This window comes from Zingiber officinale, chromosome 8A (genome assembly GCF_018446385.1).
Source record: "Zingiber officinale cultivar Zhangliang chromosome 8A, Zo_v1.1, whole genome shotgun sequence".
NCBI classification, from domain to species: Eukaryota; Viridiplantae; Streptophyta; class Magnoliopsida; order Zingiberales; family Zingiberaceae; genus Zingiber; species Zingiber officinale.
Genome location: NC_056000.1, coordinates 72,024,482 through 72,048,535, shown reverse-complemented (window position 1 = coordinate 72,048,535; position 24,054 = coordinate 72,024,482).

The following is a 24,054-nucleotide window of genomic DNA, read 5'->3' as shown; positions in this document are numbered from 1 at the left end:
TTATCAGCTCCTTGATTCTCGCTTGGAGTTGCGCTACATTCTCGCCGGTGTTCATCCGGAGATTCGTCAGTTGAGTCCGGAGGATGTCACGCCTCGCTAGCTTCGCTTCTGAGGTGCCTTCGTAGAGCTCCAGGAATTTATCCCAGAGGTCTTTGGCGGAGTCGTAGCTTCCGATCCGACTTACCTCCTCAGGTGGCAGAACACTGAGCAAGTGAAATTCCGCCTTTCCATTGGCCATGAAATCGGCCTGCTCCTTCTTCGTCCAGTCGTATTCATCTTTGTCTTTTGGCGTTGTATATCCATATTTCATTATTAAAAGGATATTGAATTCAGTCTTGAAAAATACCTTCATTTTTCGCTTCTATATAGCGAAGTCTCCGTCGAACTTCGGAGGATGAATGTTCGCTCCGACCATCGTCTTGATCTTTGTGCTTCAGTCGGCGGTTAGTCCTTCTGAGGCTGTCGGACTCTGATACCACTTGTTGGTGCAGCGGGGCCGACAAGAGGGGGTGAATTGCCTACAAAACAAGGTATACTCTCCTCAAGACTTTCAACTCAAAAAGATAGCAATAATAATAAAAGAAATAACAAGAAATAAAATGGAGACTAGAATTTAACTTGGTTACAACCCAAGGGGTTGTTAATCCAAGGCGGTGGAAAAGCGCACTAGAAAAATCTCCTTCTCTGAAGGCGGAGAAGCCTTTTACACAATGAGAGAGCACAGAAGTTGCTAGGAAGTTGTTACTTAGTTGAATGAATATTTCCTAGCTCCAGGGACCTTTATATATCTCCTGGAAAGTCTATCTCGAGTGTTGAAGGCGCCTTCAAAAGGGTTCAAGGCGCCTCCAATGGTTTGACCGGATAAAACTCTATCCGATTGCAAACGACCACTTTGGTTGGGCCCGAGGTGCCTCGGACTGTCTGAGGCACCTTCAAGGTGATGGAGGCACCTCAGACTTGGCAGGCAGCATAGGCGCCTTCAGCACTTCGTTAAAGACGTCTCCAGCTAGCTTTCCAACTCCTTTTGACTTCATTTTGGCTTCCGATGCTCCGATAGCTTGGGTGATTGCGGCCAACTGGAATAGGGCTCACTCGAACCCAATTCCCAACCTTTTCCTCGAGCAGGCTTCCGTCCTGGCTTCTCATCCCTCGAACGCCGCGCATGTTATTCTCGTCCACCGGAGTACTCTTCCGCAGCTTTCTCGTCCTTCGGACGCACCGAGCCCGTCAACTCCCTTCTCGTGTCGCCCTTCTCACTAGCTGCATCTTCTACTCGACTTCCTGCGCTCCTAAGTTCCTGCACACTTAGACACAGGGATGAGATAACTAGCAGGACCTAACCTAACTTGGTTGATCACATCAAAACACCCACGGGATCCAACACTTCGCTCATTCGCACTTGGAGAAATTTGTAGTTTCTGTCTTTGGTTGAGAGCGGTCAATGCTTACATACATCTAAATCCCTTCGAAATTCGTGCAAATCATCTTCGTTAAAACCGAGCGCACGCCCACGCCTGTTAACGACATTCATTAAATGTTACCCTGTAGGCGTGTGCCACGTGTCACTGTCGCCGTCATCACACGCCCGAAGCGACAGACGTTGATGTGACGTTTGGCGGCTTGAATTCAACGGTTGGATCTGCGCTCCGGCTTCCGTGACCTGGATCGAATGACCCCGGTCGGTCGAGCTCAAGTTTTATAAAGTCGTGATGTCGGCTTCTTTCTCCTGCACTTTTTGCGAAGGTTGTCGGCGTTCCTCTGCGTGACCGGTGCTCCGGCGACCGTTTACTCTCCCTAGCATCGACCATTCTCTTATAAGCTCTTCCGACTCCTCTCGATCTCTTATCTTCGATCTATTGCGACCTTCGTGGCTCTATGAATTTCTCCCGTGCACACGGTGTTTTCTGTCTGTATTTCTCTCCATCGAACTCTTCGTTTTCTTATTTTCTAATAATGGCCAGTTCTTCACAGCCGTCAGACCCATCGCCTGATCTCTGGTATTCTACCATGGAGACCATGTTTGATGCGGGTGACGCTGAGAGTCTTAGAAACACCTTTGGAATTCCTTATGATCATGAGGTCATTTTGGCCTCTTTGTCCGATCGGCCAAATTACCCGCCGACCGGCACCATCTGCTTGTTCCGAGACCAGTTTATGGTCGGTCTCCGCTTCTCGATCCATCCTTTCATCCTTGAAGTTTGTAACTACTTCCGCGTTCCTCTCCCCCAACTAGTACTAAATTTTTTTCGCCTGTTGTGCGCCATTGTTGTCTTATTCCGACTGCACGACATCCCTTTGACCCCTCAAGTCTTTCAGTATTTCTACTACCCCAAGCAGTTCGAGCTGAGGACCTATCTCTTCTAGTCTCGGATCGGTCTAGTATTCTTTGATAAGATACCCACTTCTAACAAACACTAGAAGGAGTATTTCTTCTTCATGCGACTTCCCGAACAACCAAGCTTCTGGACCCAGTGGCAGGTCGGACTACCGCCTCAGCCTGACTTGAAGAAATACAAGAGCCGACCGGATTACCTTCACGCCGCGAGCATGCTGGTCGGTCAAAAATACGATATCCACAAGCTACTGCTAGAGGGCGTTATGTATATCTTCGGACTGAGTCCAATTCACACGAGCCTCCCGAGCAGCTTAGGTATGAAATTTCTTGGCTCCTTTCTCTTGAGTCTAACTGATTTGCTTTTTTTCTTTTGCAACCAAAGTCATGATGCGAGCAGGCACGACCGAACTGACGAAGCTGAAAGATGCTGAGATCAAAGCGACTACTGCCAAGGAAATGGCGAGCCTTGACCTAGCACCGATCGACTCCCACAAAGGCACGCAAGTCGAGAGCGAGGAGACCCCCACTGCCGTTCAGATGGCTAACCTCAAAGAAGTTGCTGAGCCGCTTCCAACTCTGGAAGCACAGCCCACCTCCCGGGCCGAAGGTACCGAGTCTTCGGATAAGGGGTTGCCAATCATCAGGCGCAAGAGGCACCACACGGAAGACACCTCCCGATCCACCACCTCGGTCGTGGGTACAGCCGAGCGGGTTGGCACTTCTTCCCCCGTGGTTGTTCCAACGGTGGAAGCCACCTCGTCCGACCAGACGCCATCTCTGGTCGGACCATTATCGGAGGTCATCGCCGCTCCTTCGGTCTCATTTTTGTCGTCGCCCCGAACCTTATGCCGACCACTGGTGTCTAGGATCGATTCGACATTGGCCTTCGCTCCGGGTCCGACGGTTTCCTCCTCGTCAGACTCGAGCGGGCAGCGATCGGTGACGGCGACTATCAACCTTCTGACGGAGGACTATCTTGAGCAATGCGCTCGTCCGACCATCTTCGAACACAAGATCCTGATCCGCGGGCCGCTCGTCAGTGTTTGGGAGGAGGCGAGGGCCCGAGTGGCTACGATGTCTCCCGGGCAGCTTGGCAACAACCATGTGTGAATGTCTACGGGGGTACGTTTTTCAGTTTATCAATTTACGCCTTACCTCTGATCGACGCTTGACCTTTGTCCTTTTATCTGCAGTACTGGGTGGAAAGCGTGGCCATGTGCCAACAACTTACTTTTGTAGAGGAGGAGCTAAAGAAGCTCAAAGTTTCTGGCGACGCCCCTTCCTCCCAGGGGTCATCGGTCGCCTAGCTGCAAGCCGATCTGGAGAAGGCCCAACAACTCCTCGCGGTAGAGCAGCAGAAGTCGGTCGATTAGGCTAGTAGGCTGGGCCAGATCGAGACTCAGTTGAAGACCTACGACAGAAAGCTCGAGCTGACCTCCACAAGGAAGCAGTGAGCCATCGCCGACCTGGAATTGAAGAACCAGGAAGCTCGACGGCTCGCCCAAAAGCTCAAAGAAGCCGAGGACTTTCTGATCGCCGAGCGGGACTATCAAGCGACTGGAGAGGAGTCTCAGAATAAGAAGCTCAAGGAGGTCGAAGATGCCCTGGAGGCCTCCCGTTCTGCCTTAATGGTCTACCAAAAGGAAGAGCCGAGCCAATTTGCAGTGATGAAACAGGAGTATCTCCGCTCAGACCAGTTTGTTGAAAAGTTGTCCAGCGGATCATCTGAGCGTTCGAGTTAGCCATTGATGGGACCCTCCAGCAGCTTAAGGCAGACGGTCACCTTCCCGAAGCCCTGATAGACGGCGTTATCAACCGCAGTCAGCTGAACGACTCCATGCCTGCTGATGTATTTAAGTATATAAAATGAGCTAGAGTCTTGTAAAAGTTTTGAGTCTTAAATGTAATCTTGCCGCTCAGTAGTATCCTTTTGTGAAATGAACAGTTCGCCTGCTCAGCGGGGCTTTTCCTTGTGATTTGTTTACTTCTATGCTCGACACTATTTTTTCCGCACGGCTATAATCATGGTCTGTCTTCAATTTATTCCGGCGACTTGCGGGTCGTCGATCAGCCATTTAACGAATTCAAACAAGGTGCATACCTTCTCCTGGGTTTAAGGTCATTGCTCAACCGTCGTTGGAGACCGGGGTTTAACATCGCCACTCGATGATTTGATGAAGATGTGGGTTTAAGGTCGCCGCCCGACCGTCGATGAAGACCAGGGTTTAAGGTCATCACTCGACCTTCGATTAAGACCGGAGTTTAACGTCGCAGCTCGACGGTTCGGTGAAGACAGGGGTTTAAGGTTGTCGCTCGACCGTCGATGAAGACCAGGGTTTATCGTCTTCACTCGACGGTTCGGTGAAGACAGGGGTTTAAGGTCGCTGCTCAACCGTCGATAAAGACTGGGGTTTAACGTTGTCGCTCGACGGTTCGGTGAAGACAAGGGTTTAAGGTCACCGCTCAACCGTCGATGAAGACCGGGGTTTAACGTCGCTGCTCGACGGTTCGATGAAGACAAGGATTTAAGGTCGCCGCTCGACCATCGATGAAGACCGGGGTTTAATATTGCCACTCGACGGTTCGATGAAGATAGGGGTTTAAGGTCATCGCTCGACCGTCGATGAAGACCGGGGTTTAACATCGTCACTCGACGATTCGATGAAGACAGGGGTTTAAAGTCACCGTTCAACCATCGATAAAGATCAAGGTTTAACGTCGTCGCTCGATGGTTCAGTGAAGATAGGGGTTTAAGGTCGTCGCTTGACTGTCGATGAAAATCGAGGTTTAACGTCGCCGCTCGACGGTTCGCCATGCTGTTCGGCACAAAGCTTGGAAGCTTAATCTTTTATTTCTTATCTTGCAATGAGGGAACACAGGGATATAAAGGTACATTGATCACATCGGCGCACCTCTCATCCGGCTCGGTAAAGATGGAGATGGTTCGCACTCCATAGTCATTCTAGTCGCCACCCGTCCTCATCCTATAAATAGTAGGCACCCGAGCGAAGCTTTTCTACAACCTTGAAGGGTTCAGCCCACGGAGCCTCCAGCTTGGTGACGTCGTCGACCGACTTTACTTTCTTCCACACCAAGTCGCCAACCTGAAATGATCTTGGGATCACCCTTTGGTTGTAGCTTTGCCTCATTCTCTGTCGGTACGCCGTCAGCCGGATGGCTGCTTTAGTGCGCGCTTCATCCACCAAGTCCAGCTTTAGAAGCCTCCGCTCGGCGTTGTCTTCATTGTAGTGCTATATCTGGTCGGATTCAACCCCGACTTCGACGGGAATGACCGCTTCACCGCTATATACCAAGTGGAAGGGTGTTGCCCCGGTTCCTTCCTTGAGAGTCGTGCGGATCGCCCATAGCACGCTGGGGAGCTCATCTACCCAGCTCCCTCTGACGTGGTCGAGCTGAATGCACAGGATCTGAAGTATTTCACAGTTGGCAACCTCCGCTTGCCCATTGCTCTGAGGGTAGGCTACCAAAGTGAAGGCTTGCTGAATGTCATACCCGTCGCACCACTCCTTAAACCTCTGACCCACGAATTGTCTCCTATTATCGGAGACGAGCTGACGGAGGATCCCGAACCGATAAATGATGTGATGCCAAATGAACTTCATAACCATCTGCTTGGTTATCCTCGCCAGCGGCTCGACTTCAACCCATTTGAAGAAATAGTCCACCACAACAAGCAGGAACCTCCTCTGACCCATCACTATGGGGAAGGGTCCCACGATGTCCATGCCCCACTAATTGAACGGACAAGCCACTGTGGACACCTTCATCTCCTCGGTCGACTAGTGCGAGAGGTTGTTGTTGGTGCGGTTAGCACTAACGGTCTAACTCAGGTTTTGATGAATGACAAATCAGGTTAAGTTAGGTTTGTTGTTGTCTGACACTTTTATCAAGTGTGCAGGAAAAGTCCAGCTAGGTCGACGGGCTGACCGGATAGCTGGCGAGAAGTCCAAGCGGGTCGACGGGCTGACTAACACTCTGATCGAGTGTACAGGCGAAGTCCAACTAGGTCGACGGACTGACCGGATAGTGGCGAGAAGTCCAAGCGGTCGACGGGACCGGACGCTTGGCGAGAAGTCCAGACGGTCAACACCGGACGTCGCGGTAAGTGAGGTAAGTCATCGAGGAGGATGAGGACGCGCTCGGGTAGGGAACATTAGGCCGATCCGGCTTAGATCCATTTCGGATATCGAGTCGAGATCGTGACTAGATTCCGGTCTCGGAAAGACGGAATCTAAGTCATACTTTGCTCATCTATAAAACTATGCTAACATTCTTTGCTGCAGGGTACATTTGCCTCGGACTAACCTTTTCTTGCAGGTGAAGGACTTTCTCGAGAAGAGGGGTCCGGGCGCCCGGAGGGGGTCCGGGCGCCCGGAAGGCAAATTTCATCCATCCGAGTCGTCGCCACGTGGAGCATCATGGTTTGTGCTACGTCACGTTCCAGCGCCGGAAGGGATCCAGCGCCGGAAGATATAAAAGAAGCCCTGTGCAGGAGCTACAAAATCATCATTCGAGAACTCTGCTGGTCCTGCTGCTCCACGTTCTGCGACGCTAACAAAGCTCCGACAAAGTGCTTCTTCGTCTTTTGGTTAATTTCCTTGTCGGTATTACTTTGTTTCATTAGCATTCCTTGTACTCATTTTGTAATTATATTCGAATTGCTAGTGATTGCCCAATGAAAGTGGTCAAGGACCACGGGCTCCAAACCAAGTAAAACCATGTGTTCTCCTTTTTCTTTTCCATTGCGCTTATACTCGATATTTTCGAATCGATATTCACCCCTCATCGAACCTATCGGTCTTACAAGTGGTATCAGAGCGCTACGATTTGGTGCAACCACCAATCGAGCAAAGGGGACTTTTGAAAGAAAATTAAATATCGTTTGTCTTTAAAATAAAACCTTACGCCTTTCGTTTTTTCCCTCCAAAACTGTTTTTGAAAAATACATCGTCATCTTTTCACTATTATTTAGTATCGACAAAATATTACATTTTCAAAAATTTGAGATAATATTTTTTATTAATATTTTAATAATATTTTATTATTTTTTTTAAAAAAAATAATTAGTGAAATATTATTTTTTCCAGCACTACTAATCCAAGACCAAGTCTTGGGATTTTGTCTTTGTTTCATTGTGTGCAAGAACAATGTCTTTTCAAGAAGGATGGAACCCCAATGAACCACCACCGTACGATGAAGATTTCAACTACTGGAGGCAAAGAATGGAATGCTTCTTAGGAAGCGTAGATATCGATTATATGCTAATATTGAAAAAACCTTCTCAGAACTCGGAACTGAATAAAAACGTAAGTAAAATTATTTGTAATATTTTACCTAACAATATCATATGCAGACTAGAAAAATACAAGAATGCATATGAGTTGTGGACCCAGTTGATCAAGCTTCACGAGACGCCAATGGAGCTAGAAGATCAAGTTAAAGTCGAATCCGGACTCGAGTCAGATCCAACGGAGAAGCCTGCTGAATTAGGGGTTGCGCTCAAGGTTAGTAATATTTACCAAAACACCCTTGCTAGTAGTAGTTTAAAATATGTGCATGTTAATTTGGATATATCTGAAAGTATATGTGAAAATAGTGTACATGACAATACTTGCGAAAATACCCATAGGACATTTTCTGATAAAACAAATATAATTAATTCAGAAAATACAGAAAATACCCCTAGGATATTTTCTGATAAAACAAATATAATTAATTTAGAAAATACAGAAAATCTGAAAATAATTAATAAATCTAAAAATTCGAATTTAAACCTAAACAAATTTGAAAATTCAAACAAAAAGGATGACAAGGTCAATATCAATCTAGACACAATTAATAAATTGTTTAATAATCTAGACAATATCAATCTAGAAAATTCTATCCAAACCCAAGATAATTTAATTAACAAAAAATTAAATTTTAATGATAAGACTTATTTAATAAATTCCACTAATTATATCAACTTAAAAGGTAAAGAAAATATAAGGATAAAATCAAACACTTTGATAAAATCAAAACGGAAGTTAACAAACTATTTTAAATGTTAAAGATAACATATTAAACAAAAATAATCTAGAAAATTCAAAATTAATAATTAATAAAAAGTTAAAAGATAAACCCTTAAAGAAATATAATTCAAACAATTTAATTAACTCAAAATTAAATAAAAACCTAAACTTTAAAAATAAGCTACTAAAGAAAGATAAGTCAATTAACCCAATAAAATTAAAATTGAAAGAAAATTTAAATATTAAATATACTCTTTTAAAGAAAGATAATTTGACCAATTTAATTAATTCAAAATTAAAAACTTAAATTTAAATTACAAATTAAACATTAAAACTTAACTAAAACTAACTCTAATTATACAAGAAATCTTAAAAATAAAAATCAACAATTTAGGGGGAGGCTCCAGAATAGCTGGCACCTCCAAAAATAATTTACCCGACAGGGTAACCGAAACAAACTTACCCGGTAGGGTACCCAAAAACCAACCTACCTGGCAGGGTAGTTAGGAATAGAATAAACAGGGACAAAAGTTTAACTTGACAAGTAGTACTGGTGAAGTTTTGGATGATAGTACGTTGGGGAAGCTTGGGCATCGCATGTTTAGAAAGATATGACTTCGATCTGGTGCATTTGGCCAAGTGGAACTGACCGAAGCTACCCCTTACGGATCCTAACTAGGTAGACCAAGGTTTGGTACTAAGCTCCGTGGATAGGACTATTCGGAAAACCTCGAAGGGTTGGTTACTTCTAATGATGTCCAGGTGACTCACCAAGCTTAGAAGTTTATCCGAAGAATGCCTATTTGTTGAGACCAAAGCTAAACCTGAATCTAACACAAGTTAAACCAAACTCTATAATTAAATCTAATTCATCTTACAAAATTATAGGATTCCTTGATTGATAATCTAGATCGGGTGAGATGAATAAGGATTAAATTAAATAATTTTTAAATTAAAATTAATTTTCAAATTTCAAATTAAATTAAAATTAATTAAAATTAAAGTTCGAATTTCAAATTAAATTAAAATTAATTTTCAAATTTCAAATTAAATTAAATTTAATTAAAATTAAATTTCGAATTTCAAATTCAAATTATAATAACTTTAAAAACCATTTTAAAAATTCTTTAAAAACTATTTTAAAAATTCTTTAAAATCTATTTTAAAAATTCTTTAAAAACTATTTTTAAAAATTCTTTAAAAATTATTTTCAAAATTCTTTAAAATCTATTTTAAAAATTCTTTAAAAACTATTTTAAAAATTCTTTAAAATCTATTTTAAAAATTCTTTAAAAACTATTTTAAAAATTCTTTAAAAACTATTTTTAAAAATTCTTTAAAAACTATTTTAAAAATTCTTTAAAATCTATTTTAAAAATTCTTTAAAAACTATTTTTAAAAATTCTTTAAAAACTATTTTAAAAATTCTTTAAAATCTATTTTAAAAAATTCTATAAAAACTATTTTAAAAATTCTTTAAAAACTATTTTTAAAAATTCTTTAAAAAAAAAAACTATTTTAAAAAATTCTTTAAAAACTATTTTAAAAATTCTTTAAAATCTATTTTAAAAATTCTTAAAAAACTATTTTAAAAATTCTTTAAAAACTATTTTAAAAATTCTTTAAAATCTATTTTAAAAATTCTTTAAAAAAACTATTTTAAAAAAATTCTTTAAAAACTATATTTAAAAATTATTTTCAAAATTCTTTAAAATCTATTTTAAAAATTCTTTAAAAACTATTTTAAAAATTCTTTAAAAACTATTTTAAAAATTCTTTAAAAACTATATTTAAAAATTATTTTAAAAATTCTTTAAAAACTATTTTAAAAATTCTTTAAAAACTATTTTAAAAATTCTTAAAAAAACTATTTTTAAAATTCTTTAAAAACTATTTTTAAAATTTTTTAAAAATTATTTTAAAAATTCTTTAAAAACTATTTTAAAAATTCTTTAAAAAAACTAAATTTAAAATTCTTTAAAAACTATTTTTAAAATTCTTTAAAAACTATTTTTAAATTTCTTTAAAAAACTATTTTTAAAATTCTTTAAAAACTATTTTTTAAAATTCTTTAAAAAACTTTTTAAAAACTCTTTAAAAACTCTTTAAAAAATTCTTTTAAAAATTATTTTAAAACATTTTAAAAATTATTTTAAAAACTCTTTTAAAAATCATTTTAAACTTTAAAAAAATTATTTAAAAAATTATTTTAAAACATTTTAAAAACTATTTTAAAAATCATTTTAAACTTTAAAAAATTCTTTTAAAAAATTATTTTAAAACATTTTAAAAATTATTTTAAAAACTATTTTAAAAAATCATTTAAAAAAAAATTTATAATTATTTTAAAACATTTTTAAAAATTATTTAAAAAAAAAAAAAACTTTAAAAATTCTTTTAAAAAATTCTTTTAAAACCTTTTAAAAATTATTGTTATTTTTAAAATTATTTTAACATAAAAATTATTTTAACTTAAAAATTATTTTAACTTAAAAATTATTTCAAAAATTATTTAAAAAAAAAAACTTTTAAAAATCATTTTAAAACTATCTAAAAATTTTGTATCATTTTGAATGAAATTTTGTTAACTTAAAAATAGTAATAATAAATTATTTCTATAGATTATTTTCACTTTAAAAATTATTATTTTGACTTTAAACTCATTTTTAATCTTAAACATCATTTTAACCTTAAAATTAATTTTTAATTTGACTTAACTAAAAATTAAATCTTAAATTAAAACTTAATATTGAAATTAAAATTAAAATTAAAATTTTTAACTTAGAACTTGAAATTAAACTTAAACTTAAATTAACCACTAATATTAATTTAAATCTTAAATCAAAACTGAATCAAACATATGTTAATTGACATAAAACATATTATAAAAATCATTTTAAATTCCTTTTAAATGCTGTTTTAGTATTCCCTTTAAAATTTTTTTTAATAATCATAATTATAACTAACACTTTCATGACCAGCTCAATCAAGTAATATGAAATTTAAATTATTTCACTAAGTATTAAATTATTAAATCAAGTGAAAACTAATCAATAAATTATTGATAATGCTTAACTGTTATTGAATTAATAAAATCTTATCTTATTTAACCTTAAACTAAAGTTAAGTACCTGAATCTAAAATTAATTAATAATTGATTAATCAAATTCAAATAAACAGTTATACCAAGGATACAGAGATAATAATATATGTATTACTAAATTAGACAAATGTGTTAGGGCTTTGAAATTTAACACAACCAAACCTTAGTATTAAAGGGGAGATATTAAATTAAGGGGAGTAACCAATTCAGGGGGAGGTTCAATTTCTTTTAAATCCCCTAGAAAAATTAATAAATAAGGAGGATTAATAAATTAAAGGAATATCAAATTAAAGGAATATCAAATTCAGGGGGAGGTTTATTTTTTAATTATCTCCTTAAGCATTATTTTTTTAATCTTCTCTTTAAAATCTCTCTAGAAAATTCTACCTCATTTTAAAAAAAAAAATTACTTTGAATATTTTTAGCAAATATTTTCAAACTTTTAAGTATCAAGTTCAGGGGGAGAAATTAATTAAAATTTTGTGTGTTTGAAAAATACTTTTTTACATCTATTTTAAAACTAACTTATTTTTAAAACACCAGTTTTCAAAAAGTTAAATTTAACTAAGTTTAATCCCACCTAATTTTCAAACCTGATTTGAAAAATTAACTATTTCCAAAATTAGCCTTAAAAATTAATTTTGGCAAAAATTTTATTTCTTGAAAAGTTTAATTTTTGCTTTGTTTGAAAAATCGAAGTTGAAAAATTTACCTTTTTGAAAATTAAATGTTACTTAAACATAAAAAGTAAATTTGAAAAACCTGTCTTGAAAATTTCTACACGCTTGAAAAGTTAAACTTGATTAACTTTAACTTTTCAAAACTCAACTTGTCTACCCCAAGTCAACTTGACTATTTTTTAACTTGGTGTTAAAAATTGCACTTTTATCTTCAAATTTTGAACCAAACTTAGTTATCTTTCAAAATTTGATTACCTGTTACAGTAAGTCTTCACTATGATTATTTACCTTTGTTCATTTTTTGATGAATGCCAAAGGGGGAGGAGGGTTAGGTGGTTAAGTTAGCTAAACCAATCTGAAAATACAAACTAACAAACTTTAAAACCACATAAATGCATGTTGTTTCTTGCATATGTTTTCACTAACTTAACCAGGTTGTCATTCTATCAAAAAGGGGGAGATTGTTGGTGCGGTTAGCACTAACGGTCTAACTCAGGTTTTGATGAATGACAAATCAGGTTAAGTTAGGTTTGTTGTTGTCTGACACTTTTATCAAGTGTGCAGGAAAAGTCCAGCTAGGTCGACGGGCTGACCGGATAGCTGGCGAGAAGTCCAAGCGGTCGACGGGCTGACCGGACGCTTAGTCCACGACGGGCGGACCGGATGCTTGGCGAGAAGTCCACCTAGGTCGACGGGCTGACCGGATAGTGGCGAGAAGTCCAAGCGGTCGACGGGCTGACCGGACGCTGGCGAGAAGTCCAAGCAGGTCATGGTCGCCTCAGGCGGTAAGTGAGGTAAGTCACCGAGGGGAGCTGCGAGCACGCGTTCCGGGTAGGGAACATTAGGCCGATCCGGCTTAGATCCATTTCGGATATCCGAGTCGAGATCGTGACTAGATTCCGGTCTCGGAAAGACGGAATCTAAGTCATACTTGCTCATCTATAAACCTATAACATTCTTTGCTGCAGGTACATTTGCCTCGGACTAACCTTTTCTTGCAGGAGAAGGACTTTCGGAGAAGGGGTCCGGGCGCCCGGAAGGCAAATTTCATCCAGCCGAGTCGTCGCCACGTGGAGCATCATGGTTTGTGCAGCTACGTCACGTTCCAGGCGCCCGGAAGGGATCCAGGCGCCCGGGACAGCATATAAAAGAAGCCCCAGGCAGGAGCTGCAAAATCATCATTACTGAGAACTCTTCGACTGCTGGTCCTGCTGCTCCACGTTCCTGCGACGCTAACAAAGCTCCGACAAAGTGCTTCTTCGTCTTTTTGGTTAATTTCCTTGTCGGTATTACTTTGTTTCATTAGCATTCCTTGTACTCATTTTGTAATTATATTCGAATTGCTAGTGATTGCCCAACGAAAGTGGTCAAGGACCACGGGCCTTCGAGTAGGAGTCGTCACAGGCTCCGAACGAAGTAAAAACAACTGTGTCTACTTTTCTTTTCCGCTGCGCTTATACTCGATATTTTCGAATCGATATTCACCCCCCCTCTATCGAACCTATCGGTCTTACAGTTGTGATACTTCTGACAAGATAAGCAAGTGGCAACCGTTTGAGCGGTGTCCTCCTGGAGGGTCGACCAGAAATATCCGGCAAGCAAAATCTTCCTTGCCAATGAGCGGCCACTCGGGTGTCCTCCACAAGACCCTTGGTGTACCTCCTTTAGTATGCACTCGGCGTCCTCCAACCCTACGCATTTAAGTAGGGACCTCAAGAAAGCCTTCTTGTAGACCTGATCTGTGATCAGGGTAAATCAACCAGTCCTCTTTCTTAATAAGCGGGCCTCTTCCTGATCGGACGGTGTAGTTCCCGATTGCAGAAACTCCGTCAGCGTCGTCCTTTAGTCATTTGGGAAGGTAAGTCCCTCCATCCGGTCAATGTGGGCCACTAAAGCCACCTGCTCGATCGGCTATGATATGATGATCGATGATAGCGAGCTGGCCAATTTGGCCAATTCGTCTGCAGCTTAGTTCTCCGCTCGGGGGACCTTCTGTATTATGACCTCCCGAAAGTTGTCCTTAAGCTTTTCAAAAGCCTCCGTGTAGAGCCTGAGCCGCGCGTTGCTTATCTCGAACATCCCGGCTAGCTGCTGAACAACCAACTGTGAGTCCGAATGGATGAGGACCTTGATGCTCCGACGTGCCGGGCAGCCTGTAGGCCAGCTATAAGTGCATCATATTCGGCTTCATTGTTGGTTGCCCGGTAGTTTAGCCGAACGGGCAACCGCTTCCACTCCTCTTGGGGGGAGATGAGCAGTATTCCGATCCCGCTCCCTTGCCGAGTGGCCGAACCATCTACATATATTCTCCAAACGATTTCTGGTTCGGGATTCTGTACCTCAGTGACAAAATCCGCCAAGGATTGCGTTTTGATGGCCGTTCAGGGCTGGTATTGAATATCGAACTTGCTGAGCTCCGTCGTCCATTTGATTAGCCGTCCGGACGCTTCTGGATTGAGAAGGACCTGCCCCAAAAGGACTGTTGGTCATCACGATGATGGAATGCGCAAGGAAGTAGGGGCAAAGCCTCTGAGCGGCGAGCACCAATGTAAAAGCCAGTTTCTTGAGACCGGTGTAGTGAGATTCGACATCTTTCAATATATGACTCAAGAAGTACACCGACTGTTTCTCGCTGTTCGACGTAGCTAGTGCCGAGCCAATCGCATGCTCGGTTGAGGATAAATAAATTCTGAGTGGCTCGCCGATAGTTGGCTTGGCCAATACAGGCAATGAATTGAGGTACTCCTTCAATTCTTCAAACGCCCGGTCGCATTCTTCGTCGCATTGAAATTTGGTGGCTTGGCGTAATATCTTGAAGAATGGTAAGCTCCGGTTGGCTGACTTGGAGATGAACCAAGATAGTGCAGTTATCCGACCGGTGAGACATTGAGCTTCCTTGAGATTCCTTGGCGGGGGTATATCTTGTAGTGCTTTCACTTTGCTGGGATTCACCTCGATGCCCTGCTCGGTGACGATGTAACCTAGGAATCACCCGCTCTTTGCGCCAAACAGACATTTGCTTGGATTTAACTTGATTTCATACGTCCTGAGTGTTTGGCAGGTCTCTTTGATATCTGCACATAGATCAACTGCTCGGAGGGATTTAATTAGTATATTGTCGACATATACCTCCATGTTACGACCGATTTGTCGCCGGAACACTTATTCATCAGCCTCTGATAAGTAGCGCCAGCGTTCTTTAGCCTGAACAACATGATATCGTAGCAGTAGGTTCCATAGACCGTAATGAAATTGACTTTCTCTTGATCTTCTTGGGTGAGCAACATTTGGTGGTACCCTTGATACGCATCCCGCATGCATATCATCTCGCACCCGGCAATGGAGACTAACATTTGATTGATCCGGTGCAGCGGGTAGAAGTCCTTCGGGCATGCCTTGTTGAGGTCCCTGAAGTTGATGCAGACTCGCCACTTGTTGACCGGCTTTGAGACCAGCACCACATTCGCGAGCCAGCTCGGGAATTGAACCTCGCATATGTGGCCGACTTCCAAGAGCTTCTCCATTTCCGCTTGGATGATTAGATTTTGTTCGACACTGAAGTCTCTCTTTCTCTGCTTTATTGGCCGAGCGTCTGGCCTAACATGGAGCTCGTGCTATGCGATGCTCGGGGAGATCCCGGAGAGCTCATGTGTCGACCATGCGAATACATCGTGGTTTTGTTGGAGACAGGCGACCAACTCCGCCTTCTGCTCAACTCCCAGGTCGGACACGATGAAAGTCGTTACCTCCACTCGGTAAGGGTGGATCTGTACTTCTTCCTTTTCTTCATAGACTAGAGTAGGGGGCATTTCAGTGATGGCGCTTACCTCTAGTCAGGGCGTCTTCCGAGCGGATTTGGCTTCGATTTTAACCATCTTGACATAACAACGTCGAGCGACCAACTGGTCGCCTTTTACCTCTCCTACCTGGTCTTCTACCAGGAACTTGATATTCTGGCAGTATGTTGAGACTATCGCTCGGAATTCATTGAGGGTTGGTCGGCCCAGAATGACGTTGTAGGCTGCGGGGGCATCCACCACAATGAAGTTTGTGGTCCTGGTCCTTCTGAGCAGCTCCTCTCCGAGCGATATGGCCAACTTGGCTTGGCCGATCGGCAACACTTCATTGTCGGTGAACCCATATAGTGGGGTCATCATCGGCAGTAGCTCGCCTCGGTCAATCTGGAGCTGATCAAAAGCCTTCTTGAAAATTATATTCACCGAGCTCCCTGTGTCAACAAAAATCCGGTGAATTGTATAATTGGCTATTACCGCTCGGATGATGAGGGTGTTATCGTGAGGGACTTCCACTCCCTCGAGATCCCGGGGTCCGAAGCTAATTTCGGGCTAGCTTGCCTTCTCCTAACTACAGCCCACAGCGTGAATTTCCAATCGCCGAGCGTATGATTTTCTGGCTCGATTGGAGTCTCCGGTGGTAGGTCCACCGGCAATGATGTTTATCTCTCCCCGAACGACATTGCTTCTGTTTTTCTCTTCCCAAGCGTTAGGCCTGTGTCGCTCGTGTGAGGCTCGGGGATGGCCACTGCTCCTCTGTTGATGGTGGTGCTGCCGCTCGGGTGACCGCCTGGCATCTTCTCGTCGCCCGGCAATTTGATGCCCGTGTCGCCGGTCGGGTGAAGGCGATCGGCGATGATAACCCCTTGGCGTCGATCGACCGATCGGTGTAAACCCATAATAGTCACGGGTGTTGTGTGACCCTGACTGGTGGAAGGAACAAAACATAGGCGTCCATACCTTGCTCTTCGCTGTTTTTGGCCGATCGGAAGCCACATGTTGTACGACCTGTGCCCTTGTTTCTTGGTGTGGTCGGCCTTCAGCTCTTGGCCCCCTTGGCGGTTGGTGGCTGCTCGGGGGTCGCCGTTCGGTTGGCACCGCGAGCTCGGATGTCGCCTCCTTCCTTCTAGCTGCTTAGGTCTCCTCCATGTTTATATATTCATTAGTCTTCTTGAGCATATGGTCATAGTCACGGGGTGACTTCCTGATCAGCGATCGAAAGAAGTCTCCCTCTATAAGCCCTTGGGTGAAGGCAGTCATCATGGTCTCAGATGAGACCGAGGGGATATCCATAGCTACCTGTTTGAAGCGCTGGATGTATGCTCGGAGGGTTTCTCTCGACCCTTGCTTCAGAGAGAACAGACTGACGCTTGTCTTTTGGTAGCGCCTGCTGCTCATAAAATGGTGGAGGAAGGCCGTTCGGAAATTCTTGAAGCTTTGTATTGATCCGGCCGGTAGCCTCCTGAACCATCGTTGGGCCGAGCCAGACAGCGTTGTGAGAAAGATTCAACACTTCACCCTATCTGTGTATTGGTGAAGTGTAGCAGCGCTATCGAACTTTCCCAAATGATCATCCAGATCGGTCGATCCGTTGTATTCTCCGATTGCCAATAGAGCATAGTGCCTCGGTAATGGGTTTTGCAGTATTGCTTCGAAGAACTGGCGGTTGATCTGCTCGGGAGATGCGTCGGCTTGGGGCGCCTTGCCCTTCCTTGTGTCCCGAACGGACGCTTTGTTTGTAGAAGATCTCTTCTCCTGATTTGCTTGCGCAATCTCTGAGGGCGTTTGGAACAGAGTCCGATGAAATGGAATAGGCACGGGCGGAGCTTCTCCATGCGTGCCAATCGGCAGCTTATTTTGTCCCCAAATAGAATACTGCTCCGGTCGGCCGTCGCGAGTCACTCGGCCTCCAGAGGCCGATGTTGCTTATTGCGCTAGCCGGTCGGCCAGTGCCTTTTGCTGCTGTTGCTCGACAATCCTTACCGCTCGCGCTTGTATTAGCGCGTCGAGCTCTTCTTGAGTGAGCATCACAGTGTGAAGTTGTCCAGCTTCTTCCATTTTCCCGGCTCAGATTCTGGTGCGTTCCCATAGACGACGCCAAATTTGATCTTGTCCGAGAGTCGAGGCAATAGATGCTGGGGACGTAGCACACCCGCTGACTGCTGGTGGACTCCTCGTCAATGAAGCCTATAACCATAGCAACGTCAGTGCTGAGCCAGGGAAGGGTTCCCCAGCGATGACCCTCCGACGCTCAAGTCAAACACTGGCGATATAGAAGAAACGAGGAAGCAAAATGGCAGAGTAACTGTAGCTATAGTAGAGATTATGCATACCTCCATCGAAGTTTGGGGGTCTTTATATAGAACTCCCTGGGAGCGCGTGCACGCTCCCTCATGTGTGCACGCTCCTCAAAGCATACCCTGAAGGGACGTGTAAGGAAAGTGTCTCTGACACCATACCTTAACGACCCGAGCATATCTCTGACAAGACAGCGGAAGCTTCCATCGTACGATCTTCTGCCTGACCATGCCGCCAAGCATGCCGTCTGTCGGCGGCACATGTTCCCAGAAGGATATCCTATGATCCTCCTTTTGTCTGTTACAGGCCGAGCGGAAGAGCCGCTCAGCCAGCTATCGGTCGTCCGGGCGATCTTTTCCTCGAGCCGAGCGGAATGGCCGCTCGGCCAGCATCCGCTATCCAGGCTCCGCTGCTATGTAGAACGGAGAAGCTGTGTCTGAATGTAGTATGCTCGGTCACTATTATTTTGCCGGTGTGAGTCCGAGCAGGTTGGCCGCTCGGCGCATACCTTGCCTGTTTGAGCGTCGGAAGCTCAATATCTAGTCGAGCTGTGCTAACGTCTACTTCATGTAGGCTCGGCGGTTCTTCATCCCGGTCGAAAAAGGGAGTTGCATGATCGGACGATAATACCGGGACGTTGATCAACTTAACTTTGACTTTCACCATGTCATTGACTAACCTATTGACCGAGGCCCCTCCTTATCACCGGATCATATTAATTTATGAATATTAATATAGTACAAAAAAATAAATAAAAATATTTGATGCTCAACTAGGATATTAATCCATCAAAGTGAAATTAAATTAGTATTTAAGAGTCAAAATTATTAAAAAAATTTACTCTAATATTATTACTAATAATTAATATTAATATTCAATAGCATATGAGTGCTTTTGTGCACACTGACGTAGGTACATAAGTGCAGTAGAATATCCGGATTACTTCCGAGCGTCCCACATACTTAAACATTAGCATGGGCGCGCATATATATATATATATATATATAGCAAGTCTTTAAATTGCACATCACTTTTAAGGCTCACAATAAAGGACACTTACCTACGACATAGAGAGGCTATCTTTCGGAAGAATGTTTGAAGCACCCTATTTTATGGAGAATCATAACTAGATGAGAATTCAAACTCTAGTTTAATTTGCCATAAATCATACTTAGATCGGAAGGCATGATAACCCCCTTGCCTTCATCAGTGTTCACGGTTCTAAGATATTGCTCTATTCTCTTACTCACTTTGCTTGAGACAACCCGCTGCGAAGAAGTAGGAGAAAAAAGGAAGAATTGCTTGGAAGCTAAGGACAGGTGAAATCTCAAAGGCATAGCTCAAGAAGTTTGGATAGTTGAGGAATATGATTGTAAGAGAAGATGGTAAGAACATGATAAATGGTTCATAGTTTCATCTAAATCAAAGTACCTTGATGATCTAATGGAAAGCCAGGTTTGGATGAGTTGATCCAACCGATCGATCGACAAAGATTAATGAGTCCGAATAGCTAAATTTGAGAAGCACTTTATCTGCGAAACAGATTGAAGCAATTCTACAGTATGATATATATTATTAAAAGTCTTTAATACTTACAGTGATCTCTCGTAAATTCGTAATTGACGACGGCAAGATTCACTATCGGAAGAACGATCGCAGGATCGGAAAACTCTCCACAATTCCACAAACCAAATCCCACCGCCCTTAGATGTTCTCCTTCTCTCTTTCTTATCTCTCCTCAAAACTTTCCGAATGATTCTTGGACGCACCCCTTATAAAGGGAAATAACCTAGGGGTATAATGGACTTTTCACTTAAGATTAGTGGGGAACGTGGGCATGTTCTCACATTTCCACTTTCCCCATTTCCTACATCTCCCACTCGTCCAAGGTAAGTCACTAAGACTAGTTCATTCAGATAAGTCACATTAGTCACAAAATCCTAATAAGTCACACAGACTATTTGAGAGCTTGGTCACAAAGATCATAATAGAGCATCCAATCCATACTTGGAGAAAATGGTTCATGCGACAGCAAGCACACTGAGCGATAGTTGTTGAAAAGATTGTTACGCCTTACATAGCCGTTCTCCGAGCAATCAATGCTAACAAAGTTGTTACACTTTATTTAGCCGCTCAAATAAATTAGAGACACTCTGCATGGCACATAGCCTCTTTCCTGGTGGCGCATAGCCTTTATCCAGGATTCATCCAATCTTCAAGTGACACACAGTCATTATCTTGGAGATATCCATGTCTTGCTATTTATCTAAATTAAATAATTTTTATTTACATCAATATGAACATCTCTAATACCTTATTATGACCATTATGTCAAGAGCATGCTCCATATCAATATTCACATTCATTTCTATACATAACAGAAATGGGTCGACCGGTGAATAACATCTAATGATGTAAATATATTTAATCTTCTTTTTTAGCTAGAATCTATTCATACTAATCAGTCGCTTTCCTAGTTATGTTCCATAGATCGAATCATACATAGTCATAGGATACACGCTAAAGTAGCAGATACTGATTAAAACTTCAAGTAAACAACTAAATAGTCATTAAGGCAAAAACTGAGATTAACTTATAATCTCAAAGGTCTCATATAGTAGAGAAATCGGGATCCATTCTCCTACTACCTTTATTGTCGCAATAGCACATGTGGTATGAATCACATGTTATGATATTATTCTCTTTACTAAAAAAAGTGCATGTTGTGTTCAAATTTAACATCGTACAAATTTTGATCTAGACATATCTAATATCTAATCCTGAATTCAACAAATAAATTCTAATCTGGCCTTCAACAGGTTCAGTAAATGATGAGTTCATTTACTTCGATCGTTATTAACACATAAATGATCTCATCTTGACACAATTATCAAGGCGACCTCAACTTATGGATCTGTCTCTAATTTTAGCTATATAAGTTATTCCATAAATAACGGTGTTACCCCTATTTGTACTTAACAAACAGAGATGATTGCCCATGTAAGTGGACCAATCTCCACTGTCAACATGCTCATTGAGATCTTATATGAATGTAACAAATACAACATATACACTGAAAAAATTATGACAAATGATACAATCAAATCACAAAGTCTTATTGTTATTCCAATATTATTATATTCTACAAAGTCTCAAAGACTTTACATGTTCTTTAAATGACTCTTTAGTCATTAGCTTAGTAAAAGGATATGCAAGCATAACACGTGTAGGGATATATTCAAGAATTACTTTTCTTTTAATCACAATATCCCTCACAAAATTATATTTAATTTATATATGCTTGCCTTTGCTGTGATATTTGGGATTCTTGGAAAAAGCTATTGTAGCTTGACTGTCACAGTAGATAGTTACTGGACTCCCACTATCTTTAGTAATTTTCAAATGCTTCTGGAACCTTCTCAACCAGACTGCTTCTTGCACAGCCGCTAAACATGTCACATATTCAGCTTCCATATTTGACAAAGCTACACAAGTTTGTTTCTTGCTGTTCCAGGAGATGGTGCCACCATTCAACAAGAATGCATAGCCTGATGTGGATTTTCTATCATCTAGGTCCTTAGTCCAATCTGTATCTGAATAGCCTTTCAAACTCATATCTAATCCTTGAAAATAGAGACAATAATCTGTTGTCGCCTTCAGATATCCGAATATCCTTTTTACCGCCTTCCAATGTCTTGGTCTTGGGTTTGATTGGAATCGACTGACCAAGCACACAACATAGCTAATATCGGGGCATGTACACAACATAGTGTATATCAAACTACCAATATCACTGGCATATGATTTTTTATTCATCTCAACTATTTCCTCTAGAGTTTTAGGACACATACTCTTGCTCAAAACAGTACCTTTCACAATAGATGTATGTTCTACGTTGCAATTTGACATGCTGAAAGTATGTAACATCTTATTTATATAAGACTCTTGCAACAGATCTAAAAGTCTTTTAGGACGATCTCTTATGATCTTCACTCCTAAAATCTATTCAGCTTCTCCGATATCCATTGTATCAAATTGTAATGATTGTCACTTCTTGACTTCATTCACATATCCTATGTCATTTCCAGCTATCAGTATATCATCAACATATAATGATAAAATGATATATTTTCCTTTTTTCTTTTTCAGGAAAACACAATGATCCTCATTGATTATCTTGAAACCATAAGATAAAATAACTTTGTTAAATCTTATGCTCCATTGTCTTGACGCTTATTTTAGCCCATATATAGACTTTCTAAGTCTACATACTTTCTACTCTTGGCCTTCAGCAATGACATCTTCTGCCTGAACCATATAAATTTCTTCGTCAAGATGACCGTTAAAGAAAGGGGTTTTTACATCCATTTGATGTAATTCCTAAGTCATAATGTGCTGCAAAGGCCAAAATAACTCGTATTGACACAAATTTCACTACGAGAGAAAATGTCTTTTCAAAGTTAATACCCTTCATTTGGGTATATCCTTTTGCAACTAAATGAGCTTTGTATCTGTTAATCGATCCATCAACTTTCCTCTTTATTTTGAGAATCCACTTATTCTCAATAGCCCTTCGGCCCGAAGGAAGATCGACTAAGTCCCAAACATGATTCTGAATCATGGACTCTATCTCTTCAACCATTGTAGCTTTCCATTTTTCTCTAACTCTACATCTCAATGCTTACTCAATGGATTGAGGTTCGTCGTCATCAATTGGAAGTGTAACCAATGCCTCATTCTCAATATCAAACATTTTCTTAGGTTTAATCTTACGAACACTTCTCCGTAAGTTGAGCTATTGAGAAGTCAATTCATGACTTGGCATATCACTCTCACTCGGTTGACTAGATTCAAGTATCCCTTTTGACACCTCTCTTGTTGATAATATCTCATCCTTTTCAAATAGAGGAACATTTTTATCAATATCACCTCTGATTGGGAACTTTATTTCGAGAAAGTTACATTTCTCGAATCTATTTCGGAGATGATTCCATCTAGTTGCTCACCTATGAAAACATAACCTTTGGAGGTCTCATGATATCTTATAAAGATACATTTCTTACCCCTAGGTCCCAATTTTTCATACTTGTGAGAACTATCATGAACATAAGTAGCTGACCCCAGGGTCTCAGATTACTTAAATATGATTTTCTGCCTATCCAATGTTCATATGGGGTGGATGAAACTGACTTTGAAGGCACTTTGTTAAGTATTTAGGTTGCAGTTAATAACGCATCTCCCCAATAGGAGATTGACAAATTAGCCTGCGCCATCATGGACCTAACCATTTCAAGAAGAGTCTTATTTCTTCTTTTAGCTACGCCATTTTGCTGTGGAGTTTCAGGGATTGTCAACTGTCTTATAATCCCTCTATCATTACATATTGTCTTAAATATATTAGACAAATATTCCCCTCTACGGTCAGTGCGTAAAGTCTTAACTTTACATTCTGTTTGATTCTCAACTTCGTTCATATAACGAATGAAGCAATCCAATGCTTCAGATTTATGAGGAATCAAATACACATGACCGAATCTAGAGAAATCATCAATAAATGTAATGAAATAGGAAGCTCCATGTCTAGCCTTCACATTCATCGGACCACAAATATCTGAATGAATTAACTATAATGTTGATTCAGATCAAATAGCCTTACCAAATGGTTTCCTAGTTATTTTTCCAGCAAGACAATGCTCACATATAGACAATTAAATCTTAGCCCGAGTGCCCAATAGACCCTCTCTAGCCAACCGATTCATACGTTCTTGTCCTATGTGTCCTAATCTAGCATGTCAAACCTCATCAGTTATAT